Source organism: Haemaphysalis longicornis, unplaced genomic scaffold, assembly GCF_048455015.1.
Source record: "Haemaphysalis longicornis isolate Haplotype H1 unplaced genomic scaffold, Haemaphysalis longicornis Haplotype H1 scaffold_6, whole genome shotgun sequence".
NCBI classification, from domain to species: Eukaryota; Metazoa; Arthropoda; class Arachnida; order Ixodida; family Ixodidae; genus Haemaphysalis; species Haemaphysalis longicornis.
Genome location: NW_027526407.1, coordinates 68,130,005 through 68,147,325, shown reverse-complemented (window position 1 = coordinate 68,147,325; position 17,321 = coordinate 68,130,005). Strand labels below are relative to the sequence as shown.

General features: G+C 47.4%; 1 long non-coding RNA gene across 1 annotated transcript in view; it reads left to right on the top strand.

The window, feature by feature from the left end:
* LOC144141621 (uncharacterized) overlaps positions 1-17,321 on the top strand; it is a 550,618-nt gene that overhangs the window by 207,157 nt on the left and 326,140 nt on the right. The gene's annotated exons all lie outside the window — the stretch shown is intronic.

Here is a 17,321-nt window from a genome sequence, read left to right as displayed (position 1 = left end):
ACAACGTATGATCTTACAGCTAAAACAATATTTAATTCAGCCTTGAGTGTCCCTTAAAACACCCTGCACAATCACCGTCAAAATACACAAACGAAGGTCCATAACGCGGCAATCAATATGGATAAAAAATAGAAAGCTATGAAAAAAGGCTCCATCAAAAAAATACTGAGACGCTAAAATATATCCTATTCTCATCTAAAAACGGTTCAGTAAAATTAAATAAAAATCAAAATCTAACATTGGGTCCACCTTTTTATGGTTGCCTGCTTAGTTCTGCATCTCGACCGTGCGTATCCCCAAACGCTAGCCTGCCGCATCAAAGTATCGCTTCGGAGCTAACGGTTCACCGCGAATTTCACGGGCAATTACCTTTCTCGAGTGCGGTAAAATCGCGAGGACGCGAGAGTGATACGAGCAATTAACGGTGAGGCTTGAGAACTATTAGATCCGCCCGTTGCCCGGAAATTGCGGTATGCCCTCATTTCCGATAAGTGCAAAGAGAAAAAAACAAAAAGATAATGCATTCCTTATTTTGTATTGTCGATATTTGGTGCGTTTGGAGGGCGCGTCAATGAATGATCAGGCTCCGGCAAAGGACACGATCTGTTCAGTCAGATAAGTTCGTGACATCACAGTGCTGCGGTCAAGGGCACCGTGCAAAATGCAGTACCAGCTGAACTCAAGCTTCGGTGTAGTAGTCACATAAGATTTAATTTTACAGAGCTGTAATTGCACGCTCCACGTGCGAAACAGGTGTGGAGAAGACCTATCCGTAAACCACATTCTAATATAGTATGAAGCCCTCGATGCAACCCGACGCAAACACATTTCACAACTCTACAGACTACTTGTTGCACTCGACCCATCACTCTTTATGTCAGATGATCTGAAAGTTCCTTTTAAGTGAGCTTTTAACTCTTTCTCGGAAATTCAATGATTGCAGGTCATCTTGTATTACGCATAATCATTACCTGGACATATACACCACATTTTCAGTTGGTTTTAAACCGTCGGTTGTCTACTTGAACTGCAACAAGTTAGTTCTCATTTACCCCACTTTTTTCTTGTATCTCTAATTTTCTTGGCGTTATTTGCGCTGATTGGGCTTGCGCCACAGAACCCAATCATCATCGTCATTTCATTGCACGCTCCAAATATCTAACACCTACTAAATTATACCAGAGTTCGTTTTGGCAAAGGAATTGGCATGTCAGATAATGCGAATAGAATTCGATGGATTTGAGGAGTGCCCGGTTTTTTGTTGACGCCCACCAAGCTTCTTAACGAACAAGTTAAGAAATAATACTAGTTTTCGAACTAAAACCTGTAAGAGCACCCAGAGGCACTTAGCTTTGAGAACTTACTGGATGAGAATGATAGATGGCCCCATGGGTCCCGCACTAGCCCCACGTGAGAGCTTGCAAACACTCACTCTCCGACTCTCGCAGCAACTCAGCAACACCCCGCAGTTGCACGCCGTCTAGGCCACACCTACAGCCACACAACCGTATCCTTTTCTACGTAGTTTTTAAAACAAAGGGAGAAGCTTTTTTAAACAATGTTAGAAGCTAAATACCTATTGTTAAGCTAGAAAAGAAGGCTATCAGCATTATTGGGACTGAATTGCACTACGTGTGCGATGGAATACAATTCAGAGTTTCACTTTGTATCGCTAATCATGTCACCTTGCCCAGTAATATCACCAAGCATAGCGGACACGTTGACAAGTTGGTCCACACTAGCTCGCTTGCCAAAATAAGACGGTGCGATGTATTTGACCGTTAGTCGCTTCATGGAACTGGCGCGGCATCAGACGTTCACGCACAATGAAAATTAGTACTTCAAAACAGATTTTGTGGCTGAGAAGAAAAAAAATTTACGCATTTCCACGAAGGGAATCATGACGAGTGGGTGAAGCACTGGGGATCGTTCTTACCGTAAATCACCCGTGAGACTGCTTACTGCTGCTAAAACAAGTTTCAATCCAACCCAATACAGTACAATACAATTCAATTTATTCCAATCCAATCTAATCCATTCTAATCCAATACAATCCAATCCAATTCAATTTAATCCAATCCAATGCAATGCTTCTCACGAATGCGCAGCACGGCTCTCCAGGAGCACACTCTCTCACTCTCACCATCTCTCTCTAACGTTTTGTGAAACTTTATTTTGTTCTTGTTATCCTTTCGTAAACCTTTTGTTCACAGATGCTTCGATTTACACGACGCTGTGCGTCCCTCTCTCTATCCCTCTGTCTTTCTCTCTCTCTCTATCTCTCTCTCTCTCTCTCTCTCTCTCTCTAACTTTTTTGAAACTGTTATTTTGTTCTCGTTAACCTTTTGTTAACCTTTTGTTCACAGATGTTTCGATTTACACAGTGCTGTGCCATGAGCGCGGACGCCAGACAGACGCCGGACACAGCCTCGGCCTTAATGTACTTCGCCCCTAACAAGGTAGACGAGCATGGGAATTCCCTTCAAAGAAACAGCATCCTTGTCCCTTACTGCGTGTGGAATAGCACGTTCAATACGTTGTTCTTCCTTACGCCGTGGCTTTTTGTTAACAATTCTGATTTGATACGCATCTTCGCTGGTAAGATCAAATAATTATTCTGGCCATTTCGTTATTCAGTGTTCTGTAACGGCAGCCCAGGTGCAAGAATTCAGCGTGCTGAGCTCTTACAACATAAAAAAAAACAAAGAGTTTGTTTTGCACGTTCGTGCATGATATTGAAGATTCGAGTACAGCTGTCTCCGCAGAAAGAAAATTGCGAGGTTTCGCAGGTTTTCTTTAATACGTTTGGCAGGTGTTATTATTACGGTGACCAATAAGTCCTCCAGCATACGGAAGATATGCCTCACAGGTAAATGTGCGATGGGCATCTGCTTGCGGATGTATATAAGGGGGAAAATCCCGTCGCATAGTGCCGCACGTCGGCTGAGAATTTTGCAGCAGGACCCAACGCTGTGAAATCGTTCGTGTGGAAGCACAAACAACCACAAAAACTAGTTCAAATATTATGTGCTAAGGGAAGCAAATAGACACCAACGCGCTCCGAACAAACCTTCCCGAGTTGTTCTATTGTTGGACGACTAAAGCAATTTGTGCGTATCAAATATTGAACATTTTGCTACACTTAGCAGTACTATTCCGCCGAATTCACAATGACGAACCATCTGTAGCTTCAAGCGTCGGCGTGGGCACCGGAATGTAATAACACCGCATTCCAAGTTTATACTCCACACACTTTTCGGTCGTCCAAACGCCATTACGCCCACTAACGACTTATACCGTAGAGTTGGATGTGCGTTGCGACTGTGGCGGAAATTCTACGGTGACATAGCGAAGAAATTTAGCAACAATGACGGCGACATTGCCCAAGTCATTTGCAAAGTCGCTTGCCTCCAAAATTCCCGATTTACAATCAGTGACTTCGGCTGCAGGAATTCCGACGCATTTGTAAAATGGAGGGCCTGAGCTGTTTTAGGATTCTCAACAGGAGCTACGGTCTAGGCCTTGAATTGGTCCTGTGCGATACTTCGCATAGTGGCGTCGATATCACCTTCAAACGTGATAGCACCGGAGTTAGGGCAGCGAATGCTATTCTCATACTCCAGTTTTACCCTTCAATGGACGCACTAACGGTGTGCGCAAAAAGGACAAAATATTGTGCGCTTTCATGTTGGCGGTGTTGCGTCAATCGTTTACAGCGGTAGCTACAAATGGGACCCTCACGTCTGGGACATAACACGGAAGCAAAAACTCCACTAACACTTTGCAATATGCCACCATAACATAAGCGGCATCGCTCTCTACGATCCGTACTTTCGGGTGTCAAATGTTAGCGATCGTTTTTTCCGTATGTGCACGAGATTTTTAACACTGTTGGGTGGCAAGCAAAAGATTACATGTTTACACAACCTCGAGTCCGGGCTGAGTGTATCATAATGCGGCAAGCTTTGAGAGCACATCGTCGAGTGCATGGAAACTCGCTAGCAAAACAGCCAGCACATCGAGCCTCTTTCATGTGTGCTGATCCATAGGCACTGTTATGTACTCTCAGCTGTCTCCGCCACTCGGATTAAAAGTTATACCCCTAAACTCTGCTGCGGAGCCTTTCTGCCAGATAATGAACCAGCATAATTCACGTCTGCCCTGTCAGCAGTTCTATCGTCAGTTCAGCCCTCCCGATAAATTTTATGCAAACAATAGCCGAGCCCATCTCTTTTCAGCTGGTGACCGCTGCGGATTAGATCAATAAGGTCAGGAGCGTCAAATAACTCGCGGAGAATCCGCATACAAACTGGGTCTCTTTGTTCTAAACTCGGCTATCGGAGTTCTGTTTGCATAGGGAATCCTTTGATGCGCTGAGTTAGGTCCTCATGACAAATGTTTGGAAGATTTGCGTCGCTGCGTCGGGAATTCATGCTGCTCGTACGCAGAGGCTCCTCAGGGCAGTCGTTTCTTGCAGGAGAAAGAAATGACAATAAATGAGGCACTCATTCTTTATGTATCTGTTTCATCAGTTCGCTCATATCAGCCATTAATTTTATCCTGGCCCACTTCGTGAACACATCAAAGCAATTTTCCTCTCAAACATCAAATTCATTCGTTGTCTGCTACTACTCTGTTTGAAATCGACTCCTTTTGTTTAAAGAATATTGCTGCGAGAAGCAGCAGAATTGGACACTGGCGCATAGCTCCAGGAGCACCAACCCCCGAAGATGATGAAGCAGTGGATAGCAAAGACTCGCTGTTTGATCTATCGTCGCCGCTTGTAGAGAGGTCTCATCTTTGTTGTGGCAGCATCATGTAAATACAACGCTCCACCCTCTACTCTCGTTCGTATCGTTCGTCCTTCCCCCACAAAACATGCTTTGAAGGAGGTTGAGGTGTTCATCGCCATACTGATTCCCTAAATTCGGATCGCCTCAGCTCTTGAACATCGCTTGAAAGCTTGTTTATCACATCGGCCCACCCCAGACGCAGTGACCCATGGCCGCACCGATTTCACAGCTGAGTGTCCCCAGCCCGCGACCCAACGCCGCAACGAGCCCCGACCTGAACAGATGATGACGTGAATCGCTTGCGCTGATCTACTGCGCGTCTCCAAGGGCTTTTGACCTTCCTTCGGGGCCTCGGCAGGCATCGCTGTTCCGGGGCTATTGTGTAGTTAGCACATCATCGGCATCAGGGGGGGGGGGGCAATGACGTCACTGTATTTTCTCATTTCACCCCCACAGAAATAGCCCCTTTGCTGTGGTCTCGAGCGGGCCGGTCGCTTTATACGGGGGAAAGGTTGATGGTATAGGAACCGAAAAATCTCTGTTGAAATGACTACGGTGGCGGAACTCGAATCTTCCCGAAATAAAGTCGAGTGCCAAAAAAAGAAGAAAAACAACACGAACGAGAGCGGACCCTATCAGGACGGTGTACTGCACTCGACTGTGCTCTTTTGTGCTTTACTGATACGGGTTTTCCATGGCTTTCTCTAGCGCTCAACCATCGTCGTTGTTTGACGGAGGGTTGCGTTTTTTGTCAAATTTTGCGTGTACTTGCCCCCCTCTCCTGATCCAGACTTCTTCAATGGTGCCAGAATGACGAAATCGGATAGACGTAGGCTTCATAACGAGGGGGACCTAGGCGCAATGCCATAAACAGCGAGCGTTTTAATATTTCTCCACGTTACCCACGATCACCATCATCGTCAGAGAAAGTTGACGTTTCTGCCGCAAGTTTTGGGTGAACTACAGACGACACCAGTGAGAAGCGAAAAGTGTCGCATTAAAAAGTGGACCCAGGAAACATCTGTTGTCTCGTTTGTCCAGCCTCCATAAAACTATATGTATTACATTTGAGCACGATGACATAGGCGCCGTGTAGCTGCGCTACTAACACTATATGATTTCACCACATTTGTGCAGTCGGAAAAGGGGTAAGATCCTGCTTAATTTTGTTCCTTAAGACTTTGGCGAGGGTGGTGGGATGTCTGTGCCTATCAAAACAGCGTTCGAGAATCGTGATTGCTGCAACTCAGCGACTGTGCGCCTAAGGACAGATTTCAGGGAAAGAAATGGAGTGTGCGCTGCTCGACGTTCAATTAACATCGATCACAAGCAGGGATAATCGCCAACGCCGTCCGCGTACGTTTTTTTTTCTAGTCTGACAAATTATATTTCTTTCTGTTACGAGCTCATAACAGCCAAAATAAATTAACAATGATATTTCTCATTAAAGCCCATGAACAGTTTTATCGTAGATAAATGCCATATATTCCCTAAGCACTCAGGGCCCGTTAAAACTAAGAGAGCAGAGATCCGCACTGCGTGAGATCAGAGCGCATATCATCTTTGCCCCGTAGTAATGGTGTATGAAGGCGTCAAGGAAAAATTCTTGAAATAGGTACTTGATGCGGAAGCTTCGAGCCTTCCGGTCCTTTTAGATCAATTATGTTCCTGATGGCCTCCTTTCGTGCACTCGTTACGCATTTCTGACAAGAGGGGTGTCCCAAAATTAGAAACAAGCTTCTTTTTGTTGCTTAAAAATCGCGTTAGCCTGTCTCAAAAGTAGAGCCTTGCACAAGAGTTGGTGGAGAGGGCATAGGTTTTTGGAGTTAATTTTAATACGTAGCATTCTTTGCCTAGTACCTCCACAGCCAGGAGCGTGCAACGCGCTCCATTTCCACAGCAATGCAGATTTCGCGAAAGTTCCAAATGTAATCGTTAGGAAAACGTAAATAACGTTAGATAAAAAAAAACGTTGAAGAAATATCTAATGATTGAATAATGTTAGATAATTTGTCGACAGAAATTTTGAATACTAAGAATAACAATATTATAAAAAAAGCAAAATGTCAAAACGTACACTGCATGGCATTTCCACAATAATGTAGATTTTGCGAAAGTTTCACCTCTAATCGAGCTCCGGGACCTTTTTTGACTACCAGGGTAAGGTCAAAGGAGAAAGTACCCCCGTCTCCCTGCTTTCCAATGTATCATATGGCATTTTCCAAACCCCCCCCCCCAGACGTGATCGGCCCCCGAAAAGGGGCCGCACCGAAGTACCTTTTCCTCCGTTGCAGTCAATCTCGCTCCCAAAGCCCGATAATTTCTCGCGCTTTCTGATCATGGACTCTGTTGACAAGACAAAACCAATCACTTCCCAGTCCGTCTTTCTAATCTCCAAGTATCTTGAAAGCCTTGTTGGAAAGTCGTACAAGGCTAAGAAACTGAAAACGGGAGAACTTTTGATTGAGGTAGACAACAAACAGCAGTCCGCAAACCTCCTTTCACAAACGCACATGGTCAATGTTGACATCAAGATCACGCCTCATCGCAGCCTTAATAGCTGCCAAGGCGTCATCTCTGATCCCGATCTTATAAGTAAAACTGAAGCCAATCTGCTCGAGGGCGTCCATGATCAGGGCGTGACGGCAGTGAGGCGAATAACCATACGCCGAAACGATCAAATCATACCTACCAAACACATCATCTTCACGTTTGACCGCTGAACACTTTCTGAGTCGGTCAGCGCAGGTTTCGTTAGATGTCCGGGCCGACCCTACGTGCGGAATCCATGCCGCTGCTATAAGTGTCAGCGGTTTGGCCACGGCACAAACTCTTGTCGTGGGAAACTGACGTGCGCCAAATGTGCAGCACAAGATCATCCAACCGATAACTGTGAATCTGAGCACTTCACCTGTCCGAACTGCCAGGGACCGCATGTGCCTATTCCAGATGTTGTGAGAAGTTTAAACAAGAGAAACAGATTATTGCCTTGAACGTAAACGAGAACATCACCTTCCCCGAGGCGCGAAAGAGGTTCGCCTCCTTTCCTCTGGGCAGGTACGCCGACGCAGCTCGCCGGGGGGCGGAGCGGCGTCTGGTTTCGGCGAGGACCCAGTACCGCGAGTCGGACTTGGTCCCGCCCCCTCCCCCCCCCCCACAGGGTTGCCCCAGGCAGCCCAACCAGCCTCTGCACCGCTCGCTCACCCAGCAGCGGCTGTGGTGGCAACGTCTGTTGGGGATGCCGCTGCATCCACTGCTTCCTCTCCACCGGCCCAAAGCACACGCAAGGGCACGGAGATGGAGACGGAGGAAGTCGCAGCGACCCCCTCCCCTACCTCACTGTCTGTGCGACCTGTCGTGCTCCCCACGCCTTCGGCACTGGCAGCGCAGGCAAAGAACGCCCGAAAGGGTACCACGTCAAGGGGGCCTAGTCCGCTGGGCACCCCCTTGCCTTCAGATGACGACATGGACGTCGAGCCCTTCCAGCTTTCATCGCAGCGGAAGGAACGGGCTGTAACGTCCAGGTCAGTAGAGAAGGCCAGAAAGCCCCTCCCAAGAGTCCAAGCCCCGAAAGACCCTACATAAATAATCACACTCCAGTAGATCTGAACACATAATAATGGGAAGAGAAAACATAGTTCAATGGAACTGCAGAGGCCTTCTGAATAATCTTGACGACGTGCATGAGATTCTGCATGCCAACCAGCCAAGTTTAATGTGTATCCAGGAAACACATCTGAATTCCAAAAACACAAATGTCTTGAATAGTTACCTGGTATACAGGAATGACAGGGATGGCTGCAACCACTCTTCTGACGGTGTGGCCATAATCGCCCGCAAATGCTTAGCATGCCACCCTGTCACATTGAACACCGTCCTTGAGGCTGTAGCCATTTGCACAATAATTTTTAATAGGTTGATAATGGTATGCTCCATCTACATCTCTCCTGATCTTGCACTTCTGAGCTCTGACTTTGAGGCGCTGGTCGACCAGCTTCCTGAACCGTACATCTTAACAGGCGACTTCAATGCACACAATTCTCTTTGGGGCTCTTCTCGCACGGATGCCCGAGGTCGCCTGATAGAGAAGTTTTTAACGTCCTCTGGAGCATGCCTTTTCAACAAGAAACAGCCTACATACCATAACATACGACACAATACATACTCAAATCTTGACTTGGCTATTGGTTCGGCAATTCTCTTTCCATGTCTTGAGTGGGGAGTGGGCACTGACCCATATGGCAGTGACCACTTCCCCACGTCACTAACATATATAGGTAAAGGCCCAAGCAGTTCATCTTCCCATAATAGGTTCAATGAAGCACGAGCTAACTAAAACACTTTTACAGAGACATCGAAACTACACCTCACATCCATAGGACACCTACACGTAGATGAAGCTACCCAACTCCTCACGGCGCACATCCTCGACGCCGCCGAAAAGTCCATTCCCCACGTCTCTGGTGCCCCGTGCAACCAGCGGAGGCCGTGGTGGAATGACGACTGTAGGCGGGCGCGAGAGGTCCAGAACAAGGCGTGGGGTATGCTTCGTCGGTACCCCACGTCGGGTAACCTTATTTTGTTCAAACGGGCCAGGGCGTTTGGAAAACGTGTGCGCCGTGAGGCAAAACGAGAGAGTTGGCACACCTTCGTGACATCCATTAATTCATACACAGACACACACAAAGTCTGGACACGTATACGCAAGCTCAAAGGACAACAGACACACAGCCTGCCCCTGGTTAGCACAACAGGGGACACACTGGAAGACCAGGCAAACACACTTGCACAACACTTCAAACACGTGCCTAGTTCAGCACACTACACAAACACTTTCATGAAACACAAAACATCTGCAAAAAAAACCCTTACACGACAAAGACAAATCAAAAACTTCTTACAACTCTGAATTCACTCTCTATGAGTTGAGGGCTGCCCTGAGCATGTGAAAACCTTCAGCTCCAGGCGCAGATAAGATTACGATACAGCACCTACACCCAGACACTCTTGAAACACTCTTACACCTATAAAATAAAATATGGCTTTCGGGGCACATTTCTCGCTCTTGGAGGGAGGCCATAGTAGTGGCTGTGCTAAAGGAAGGGAAGGACCCTTCCTCTCCTGCCAGTTATCGCCCCATTGCCCTGACAAGCTGCCTGTATAAACTCTTCGAGAAGATGATAAACAGGAGACTTGTGTACTTCTTAGAGTACAATGGTCTTCTCGAGAGCTTCCAGGCGGGCTACAGGGCGGGGCGATCTAGCAACGATAAACTCGTTGCGTTAGAGTCTTATATCAAAGATGCTTTCCTCCACAAGCAGTACTGTATGACAGTCTTCTTTGATCTTGAAAAGGCGTACGATACTGTTGGGCGGTACGGCTTCCTTAGCGACTTGAAGTCCTTTGGCATGTCGGGTAACATGATGAACACGCTTGCCAGTTACCTGTCTGAAAGAACGTTTCGCGCGCGAGTTGGAACTGCACTTTCTAGGGTTCATGTGCAGGAAAACGGCGTGCCGCCAGGTGGAGTTTTGAGTTGCACTTTGTTTATTGTAAAAATGAATTCTCTTCGTAAGGCGCTACCACCATCGATTTCCTGCTCCATTTATGTAGACGACGTTCAATTATCCTTTAAGTCTTGTAACCTGTCTGTCTGCGAGCGCCAAATCCAGCTTTGTGTTAACAAGCTAGCTGGTTGGGCAGACAGCAAAGGTTTTAAATTTAATCTAGGGAAGGGCACTTGTGTCTTGTTTTCCATGAGGCGTGGCATCCGGCCGGATCCAGAGATTATTCTCAATGGTGTCTCGATTCCTGTCAAGAAAGAACACAAGTTTTTAGGTATAATCTTTGACGAAAAGCTCACATTTATCCCACACATAAAACAACTAAAACATAAATGCTTAAAAACAATGACTATCCTGAAGGTTCTGTCGCACATTTCTTTTGGTGCTGACAAACAACTTCTTTTACGTGTTTTTACCAGCTTGATAGGCTCACGACTGGACTATGGTAGCGTTGTCTATGGGTGAGCCACTAAAACATCCCTCAGAATGCTGAACCCTGTGCTTCATCTAGGGCTCCGCTTGTCATGTGGTGCCTTTCGGACTAGTCCAGTCGAAAGTCTGTATGTAGAGTGCAACAAATGGAGCCTAGAACGTCAGCGAGCCTACACAGACCTGCTTTATGCTTTTAAAATCTCATCAACCCCGCACGGGGCACCTTGAGTATTCATGGTGACGGTGAGCAGCGACACCGCGGACCCCGAGCTCCCAACATAAGCCGTGTCCAACCGTGGCGACGTGTTTAAAGGTGAAGGGTAGAAGCCGTAAACGGTGGCCGTCGGAGCCTTTGTCAAGCTCCGGCCGATGGGCTCCCTGTCTGTCTACCAGGCAGGGAGCTCCGGGACCTCTTTGACTACCAGGGTAAGGTCAAAGGAGAAAGTACCCCCGTCTCCCTGCTTTTTTCTATGCCATATGGATAATTCAAACCCCCCCCCCCAAACGTGATCGGCCCCCGAAAAGGGGCCGCACCGAAGTTTCTTTTCCATTCCTACCAACCATCAACACTCCGAAACCTGACAACTATCCCCGGTTTTTGGTCCTTGAATCAGTAGATAAATCGAAACCCGTCTCCTCCCAGTCTGTATTCCTTGTCTCCAAGTTCCTTGAAGGAATCATTGGCAAATCTTTCGAGGCAAAAAAACTACGAACAGGCGAAGTACTAGTTGAAGTAAAAACTTAGCAGCAGTCCGCAATCCTCCTGAAACAAACCCGCATGGCAGATCTGGAGATCAAGGTCACACCCCACCGCAGCCTCAACAGCTCTCAGGGTGTGATCTCTGAGGCAGATCTCATTTCTGAAACCGATGCCGACCTTTTGGAAGGCTTAAGGGATCAGGGCGTCACGGCTGTAAAGCGCATATTCATACGCCGCGATGACAAACAAATAGCCACTAAACACATTATCCTGACCTTCGATAGATCCATCCTTCCAGAATCTATAAATGCCGGGTATATACATTGCCATGTCCGCCCGTACATCCCGAACCCACAGCGCTGTTTCAAGTGCCAACGGTTCGGGCATGGCACAAACTCTTGCCGTGGCCGACTTACCTGCGCTAAGTGCGGTCAGCATGACCATCCCTCAGAAAATTGTGAATCCGAAACCTTCAACTGTGCCAACTGCCAGGGATCCCATACAGCGTACTCGCGAAAATGTGAAAAGTTTAAGCAGGAGAAACAGATAATTGATGTCAAGGTAACAGAGAACATCAACTTCCCAGAGGCGCGGAAGAGGTTCGCCTCTTTCCCCCTGGGGAGGTACGCCGACGCAGCTCGCCGGGGGGCGGAGCGGCGTCTTGTTTCGGCGGGGACCCAGTACCGCGAGTCGGACTTGGTCCCGCCTCCGCCCCCCCCCTGGGTTGCCTCTGGCAGCCCAACCCGCCACCGCACCGCCTGCTAAGTCAGCAGCGGCTGTGATGGCATCCACGTCCGTTGGGGATGCTGTGGCACCCTCTGTTTCCTCCTCTCCACCGGCCCGAAGCACGTGCGAGGGCCCGGAGGAGATGGAGCTGGAGGAAACCGCAGCAGTTCCCACCTCCGCCGCACCGCCTGTGCCACCCGGGGCTCTCCTGACGCCCTCGGCGGTCGCGGCCAAAACGAAGGGCACCGCAAAGGGTGCCAGGTCCGGGGGGTCTGGTACGCCGGGTACCCCTTCGAAATCAGATGATGACTTGGATGTGGGACCCTTCCTGTCTGCTTCGCAGCGGAAGGAACGGGTCCCCCAATCTAAACCTCCAGAGGAGGTAAAGAAACCCCGTCCAAGAGTCCAAGCCCCGAAAGACCCTACATAAATAGTCACACTCCAGTAGCTCTAATACATAATAATGGGAAGAGAAAATATCGTTCAATGGAACTGCAGAGGCCTTCTAAATAATCTTGACGACGTCTATGAGATTCTGCATGCTAATCAGCCAAGTGTAATGTGTGTTCAGGAAACACACCTGAATTCCACGAACACAAATTTCTTGAATAGTTACCTAGTGTACAGAAAGGACAGGGTTGGCTGCACACACTCTTCTGGCGGTGTGGCCATAATCGCCCGCAAATCCTTAGCATGCCACCCTGTCACCTTGAACACTATCCTGGAGGCTGTGGCAATTCGAACGATAATATGTAGTAGGTTGATAACGGTATGCTCCATATACATTCCTCCTGATGTTTCACTTTTAAGCTCTGACTTCGAGGCGCTGGTTGACCAGCTGCCCGAACCATACATCCTGACAGGCGACCTTAATGCTCACAACACTCTTTGGGGCTCTTCTCGCACGGATGCCCGAGGTCGCCTTATAGAGAAATTCCTTACATCTTCAGGAGCATGCCTTTTCAACAGTAAACAGCCTACATACCATAACATAGGACACAACACATACTCATGTCTTGACTTGGCGATTGGCTCCGCAGTTTTTATTTCCTTTTCTCGAGTGGGGTGTGGGAACTGACCCATATAGCAGTGACCACTTCCCCACCTGACTTACATATATAGATAAAGGCCCAAGCAGTTCATCTTCCCATAATAGGTTCAATGAAGCACGAGCTAACTGGAATACATTTACAGAGACATCCAAACTACACCACACATCCATAGGACACCTATTCGTTGAAGAAGCTACCCAACTCCTCACGGCGCACATCCTCGACGCCGCCGAAAAGTCCATTCCCCACGTCTCTGGTGCCCCGCGCAACCAGCGGAGGCCGTGGTGGAATGAGGACTGTAGGCGGGCGCGAGAGGCCCAGAACAAGGCGTGGGGTATCCTTCGTCGGTACCCCACGTCGGGAAACCTCCTCTTGTTCAAACGGGCCAAGGCATTAGGAAAACGTGTGCGCCGTGAGGCAAAACGAGAGAGTTGGCGTACATTCATAACATCAATAAACTCCTACACAGACGCACGGAAAGTATGGACACGTATACGCAAACTCAAAGGACAACAGACACACAGCCTGCCCCTGGTCAGTACAACAGGGGACACTCTGGAAGACCAGGCTGACACACTCGCACAACACTTTCAACACGTGTCCAGTTCAGCACACTACACGAACACTTTTCTGAAACATAAAGCCTCTTGTGAAAAGAAGTCCCTACACGACAACAACAAATCACAGACTTCATACAACTGCCTGTTTTCACTACATGAGCTGAGGGCTGCTCTGAGCACGTGTAAACCCTCAGCTCCAGGCCCAGACAACATTACATATACAATGATACAGAACTTACACACAGACACTCTTGTAACACTTCTTCACCTTTTCAACAAGATATGGCTTTCGGGGCACATTCCAAAGTCTTGGAGGGATGCCATAGTTGTAGCATTCTTGAAAGAAGGGAAGGACCCTTCTTCTCCCGCTAGCTATCGACCCATTGCCCTGACCAGCTGCCTGTGCAAGCTTCTCGAGAAGATGATAAACCGGAAGCTCGTGTACTTTTTGGAGTATAACGGCCTTCTCGAGAGCTGCCAGGCAGGCTTCAGGGTGGGGCGATCCACGAATGATCAACTTGTGGCACTAGAGTCGTATATTAAGGATGCCTTCGTGCATAAACAGTTCTGTTTAACTGTGTTTTTCGACCTAGAAAAGGCCTATGACACCGATTGGCGTTATGGGATCCTTACTGACCTGAAGTCATTCGGTGTTTCTGGTAGTATGTTTAACACCCTTGCTAGCTATTTGTCGGAGAGAACCTTTCGCGTCAGAGTTGGTTCTGCACTGTCAAAGGTACACGTGCAAGAAAATGGCGTGCCGCAACCCGGAGTTCTAAGCTGCACTCTCTTCATAGTAAAAATGAACTCCCTTGGGAAGGCACTGCCGCCTACAATTTCTTACTCCATGTATGTAGATGATGTGCAGATATCTTTTAAATCATGTAATATGTCCATCTGCGAACGTCAAGTCCAGCTCGGCGTCAAGAAGCTTGCCGGCTGGGCAGACAAGAATGGTTTTAAAATTAATCCCGGAAAGAGCTCTTGTGTTGTATTCTCCAGGAAGCGTGGGGTCCACCCGGACCCAGACATCACTCTTGCGAATGTGCCAATTCCTGTGAACAAGGAGCACAAGTTTTTAGGCATTTTATTCGATGAAAAACTTACATTCATTCCTCATGTCAAACAGCTCAAATGTAAATGCCTAAAGGCAATGAATATTCTTAAGGTTCTCTCACATCAATCTTATGGGGCCGACAAACAACTCCTGCTGCGCCTGTACACAGCGTTGGTGGGGTCCCGGCTCGACTACGGCAGTGTCGTGTATGGGTCGGCGACAAAGACCGCACTGAGAATGCTCGACCCAGTGCTGCATCTTGGTCTTCGCCTCTCATGCGGCGCTTTCCGCACTAGCCCTGTCGAAAGCCTTTATGTCGAGTGCGACAAGTGGTGTCTAGGGCATCAGCGGGAGTATGTTGACCTGCTGTATGCATCTAAGATTGTGTCCCTTACCAACCATCCTTTTAATCCCATCATGAAGAATACATCAAACTTGCAACTCTTTTTAAACAGGCCATCCGTTTCCTTGCCTTTCTCTCTCAGAGTTAGGGAGGAGGCTTCTGCACTCACGGTCCCTCTTTCAGACACGCACAAGACACCCATTCAAAATTTCATCGCACCATGGCATCTTCGTCCTGTATCATGCGACCTGTCATTTACTCTTGTAGAAAAAATAGGGTACCCAAGAATGCAATTCTGCAGCACTTCCTGTTCCTGCAGGACAAGTACAGGTGCGCAGAATTCTATAGCGACGCGTCGAAAACTAGTTCTACGGTATCTTGTGCAGCGCACGGACCAAATTTTAGAGTAAGCAAAACAATGAATTTTCATAACAGTATTTACACGGCAGAAGCATATGGCATTTTACTCGTTACAAACCACATCATCAAACATAAAATTCCCAAGTCCATTGTGTACACAGACTCTCAAAGCGTTGTACAGGCACTGTCATTAGGAAGGTCATCTAAAAACTATGTCATAAATGCTCTTTTCAAGGTACTAATGTCTGCATATGCCTCAATTATTGAAATAACTATATGCTGGGTACCAGGGCATTGTGGAATCCCTGGCAATGAGGCCGCCGACCAAATGGCTGGTGATGCTGCTCTCATGACTACAGTTGACGTTACAACAGTACCTTACACCGACCTAAAGACACACATCAAACGACAGCTTCGTAACACATGGCACTTACACTGGAGTCAACAAACAGACAACAAACTACACATAATAAAACCACAACTTGGACGCTACATAACTGACTCACACAACAGATACACTGAAGTCGCCCTGGCTAGGCTGCGGATGGGCCACACACATGCGACGCACTCCCACCTGCTCACTGGTACTTCGGGACCCACGTGTAGCAGGTGTGGAAAGGGCCTATCCGTAGTCCACATACTAATCACATGCAAGGCACTTGACACAACACGACACAAACATTTCCCTGAATTATACAGACAACACATTCCTTTGCACCCATCATACTTTTTAGCCGACGAACCAATGTTTTCTAGTCAACGTGTTTTTAAGTTTTTAGCTGAGGTAAACTTTCTGCAGCTCTTGTCATATCATGTGTAATCACCCTGGCCCTATACACCAGCCATCTCCATTGTCTTTTGTTTTGCATCACCTTTACTTTTAGTCACATGTTTTAGTATGTACGGTCTCATCATAATTCAGTAACCTCTTCTTTGGCGCTCTTTGCCCATAGTCGGCCTTGCGCCAATAAAACCCAACTATCATCATAAAATCTCATCAATGCCTCACCATCCTTTTACATCAGTTTTTTATGATACATCCATATCTCAACTTCTTACTAATCGTCCATCAGTCTCGCCTCCCTTCGCTTTCAGAGTAAGAGAAGAAGCGTCGCAACTTGATGTCATGTTCTCAGACACCATGAAAACCTCCGCTACTGAACTTCTAGTACCGTGGCAGCTTCGCCCGATATCATGTGATGTATCTTTTATAAGTGTCAAGAAAAACAGAGTGCCTAGAAGCGCGAGCGTGCAACATTTCTTGTCCCTGCAGCACAAATTTAAGTGTGCTGAATTTTACACGGATGCTTCAAAAACTGCCACAACTGTTTCCTGTGCTGCGCATGGTGGCACCTTTTATGTCTGTAGAACTATGAATAGAAATACAAGTATCTTTACGGCAGAGGCCTATGGCATACTTCTTGTAGTTCAACATATTGTTTTAAGTCGAATTCCGAAATCTGTAATTTATACTGATTCTTTAAGTGTTGTGCCTACATTATCCTCACAGAAGTCTAAAAACCATGTGGTCAATGCTCTCATTAGTACTCTTATGTCTCTGCATGCGTTAAACCTTGAGGTAACCGTGTGCTGGGTGCTAGGGCACTCTGGAATTGCAGGTAGTGAGACCGCAGACCGAATGGCGGCCGCTGCTGCCCTTACAACTACCGTTGACATAACAACAATACCCTACACCGACCTCAAATCACACATCAGACAACACCTTCGCACAAC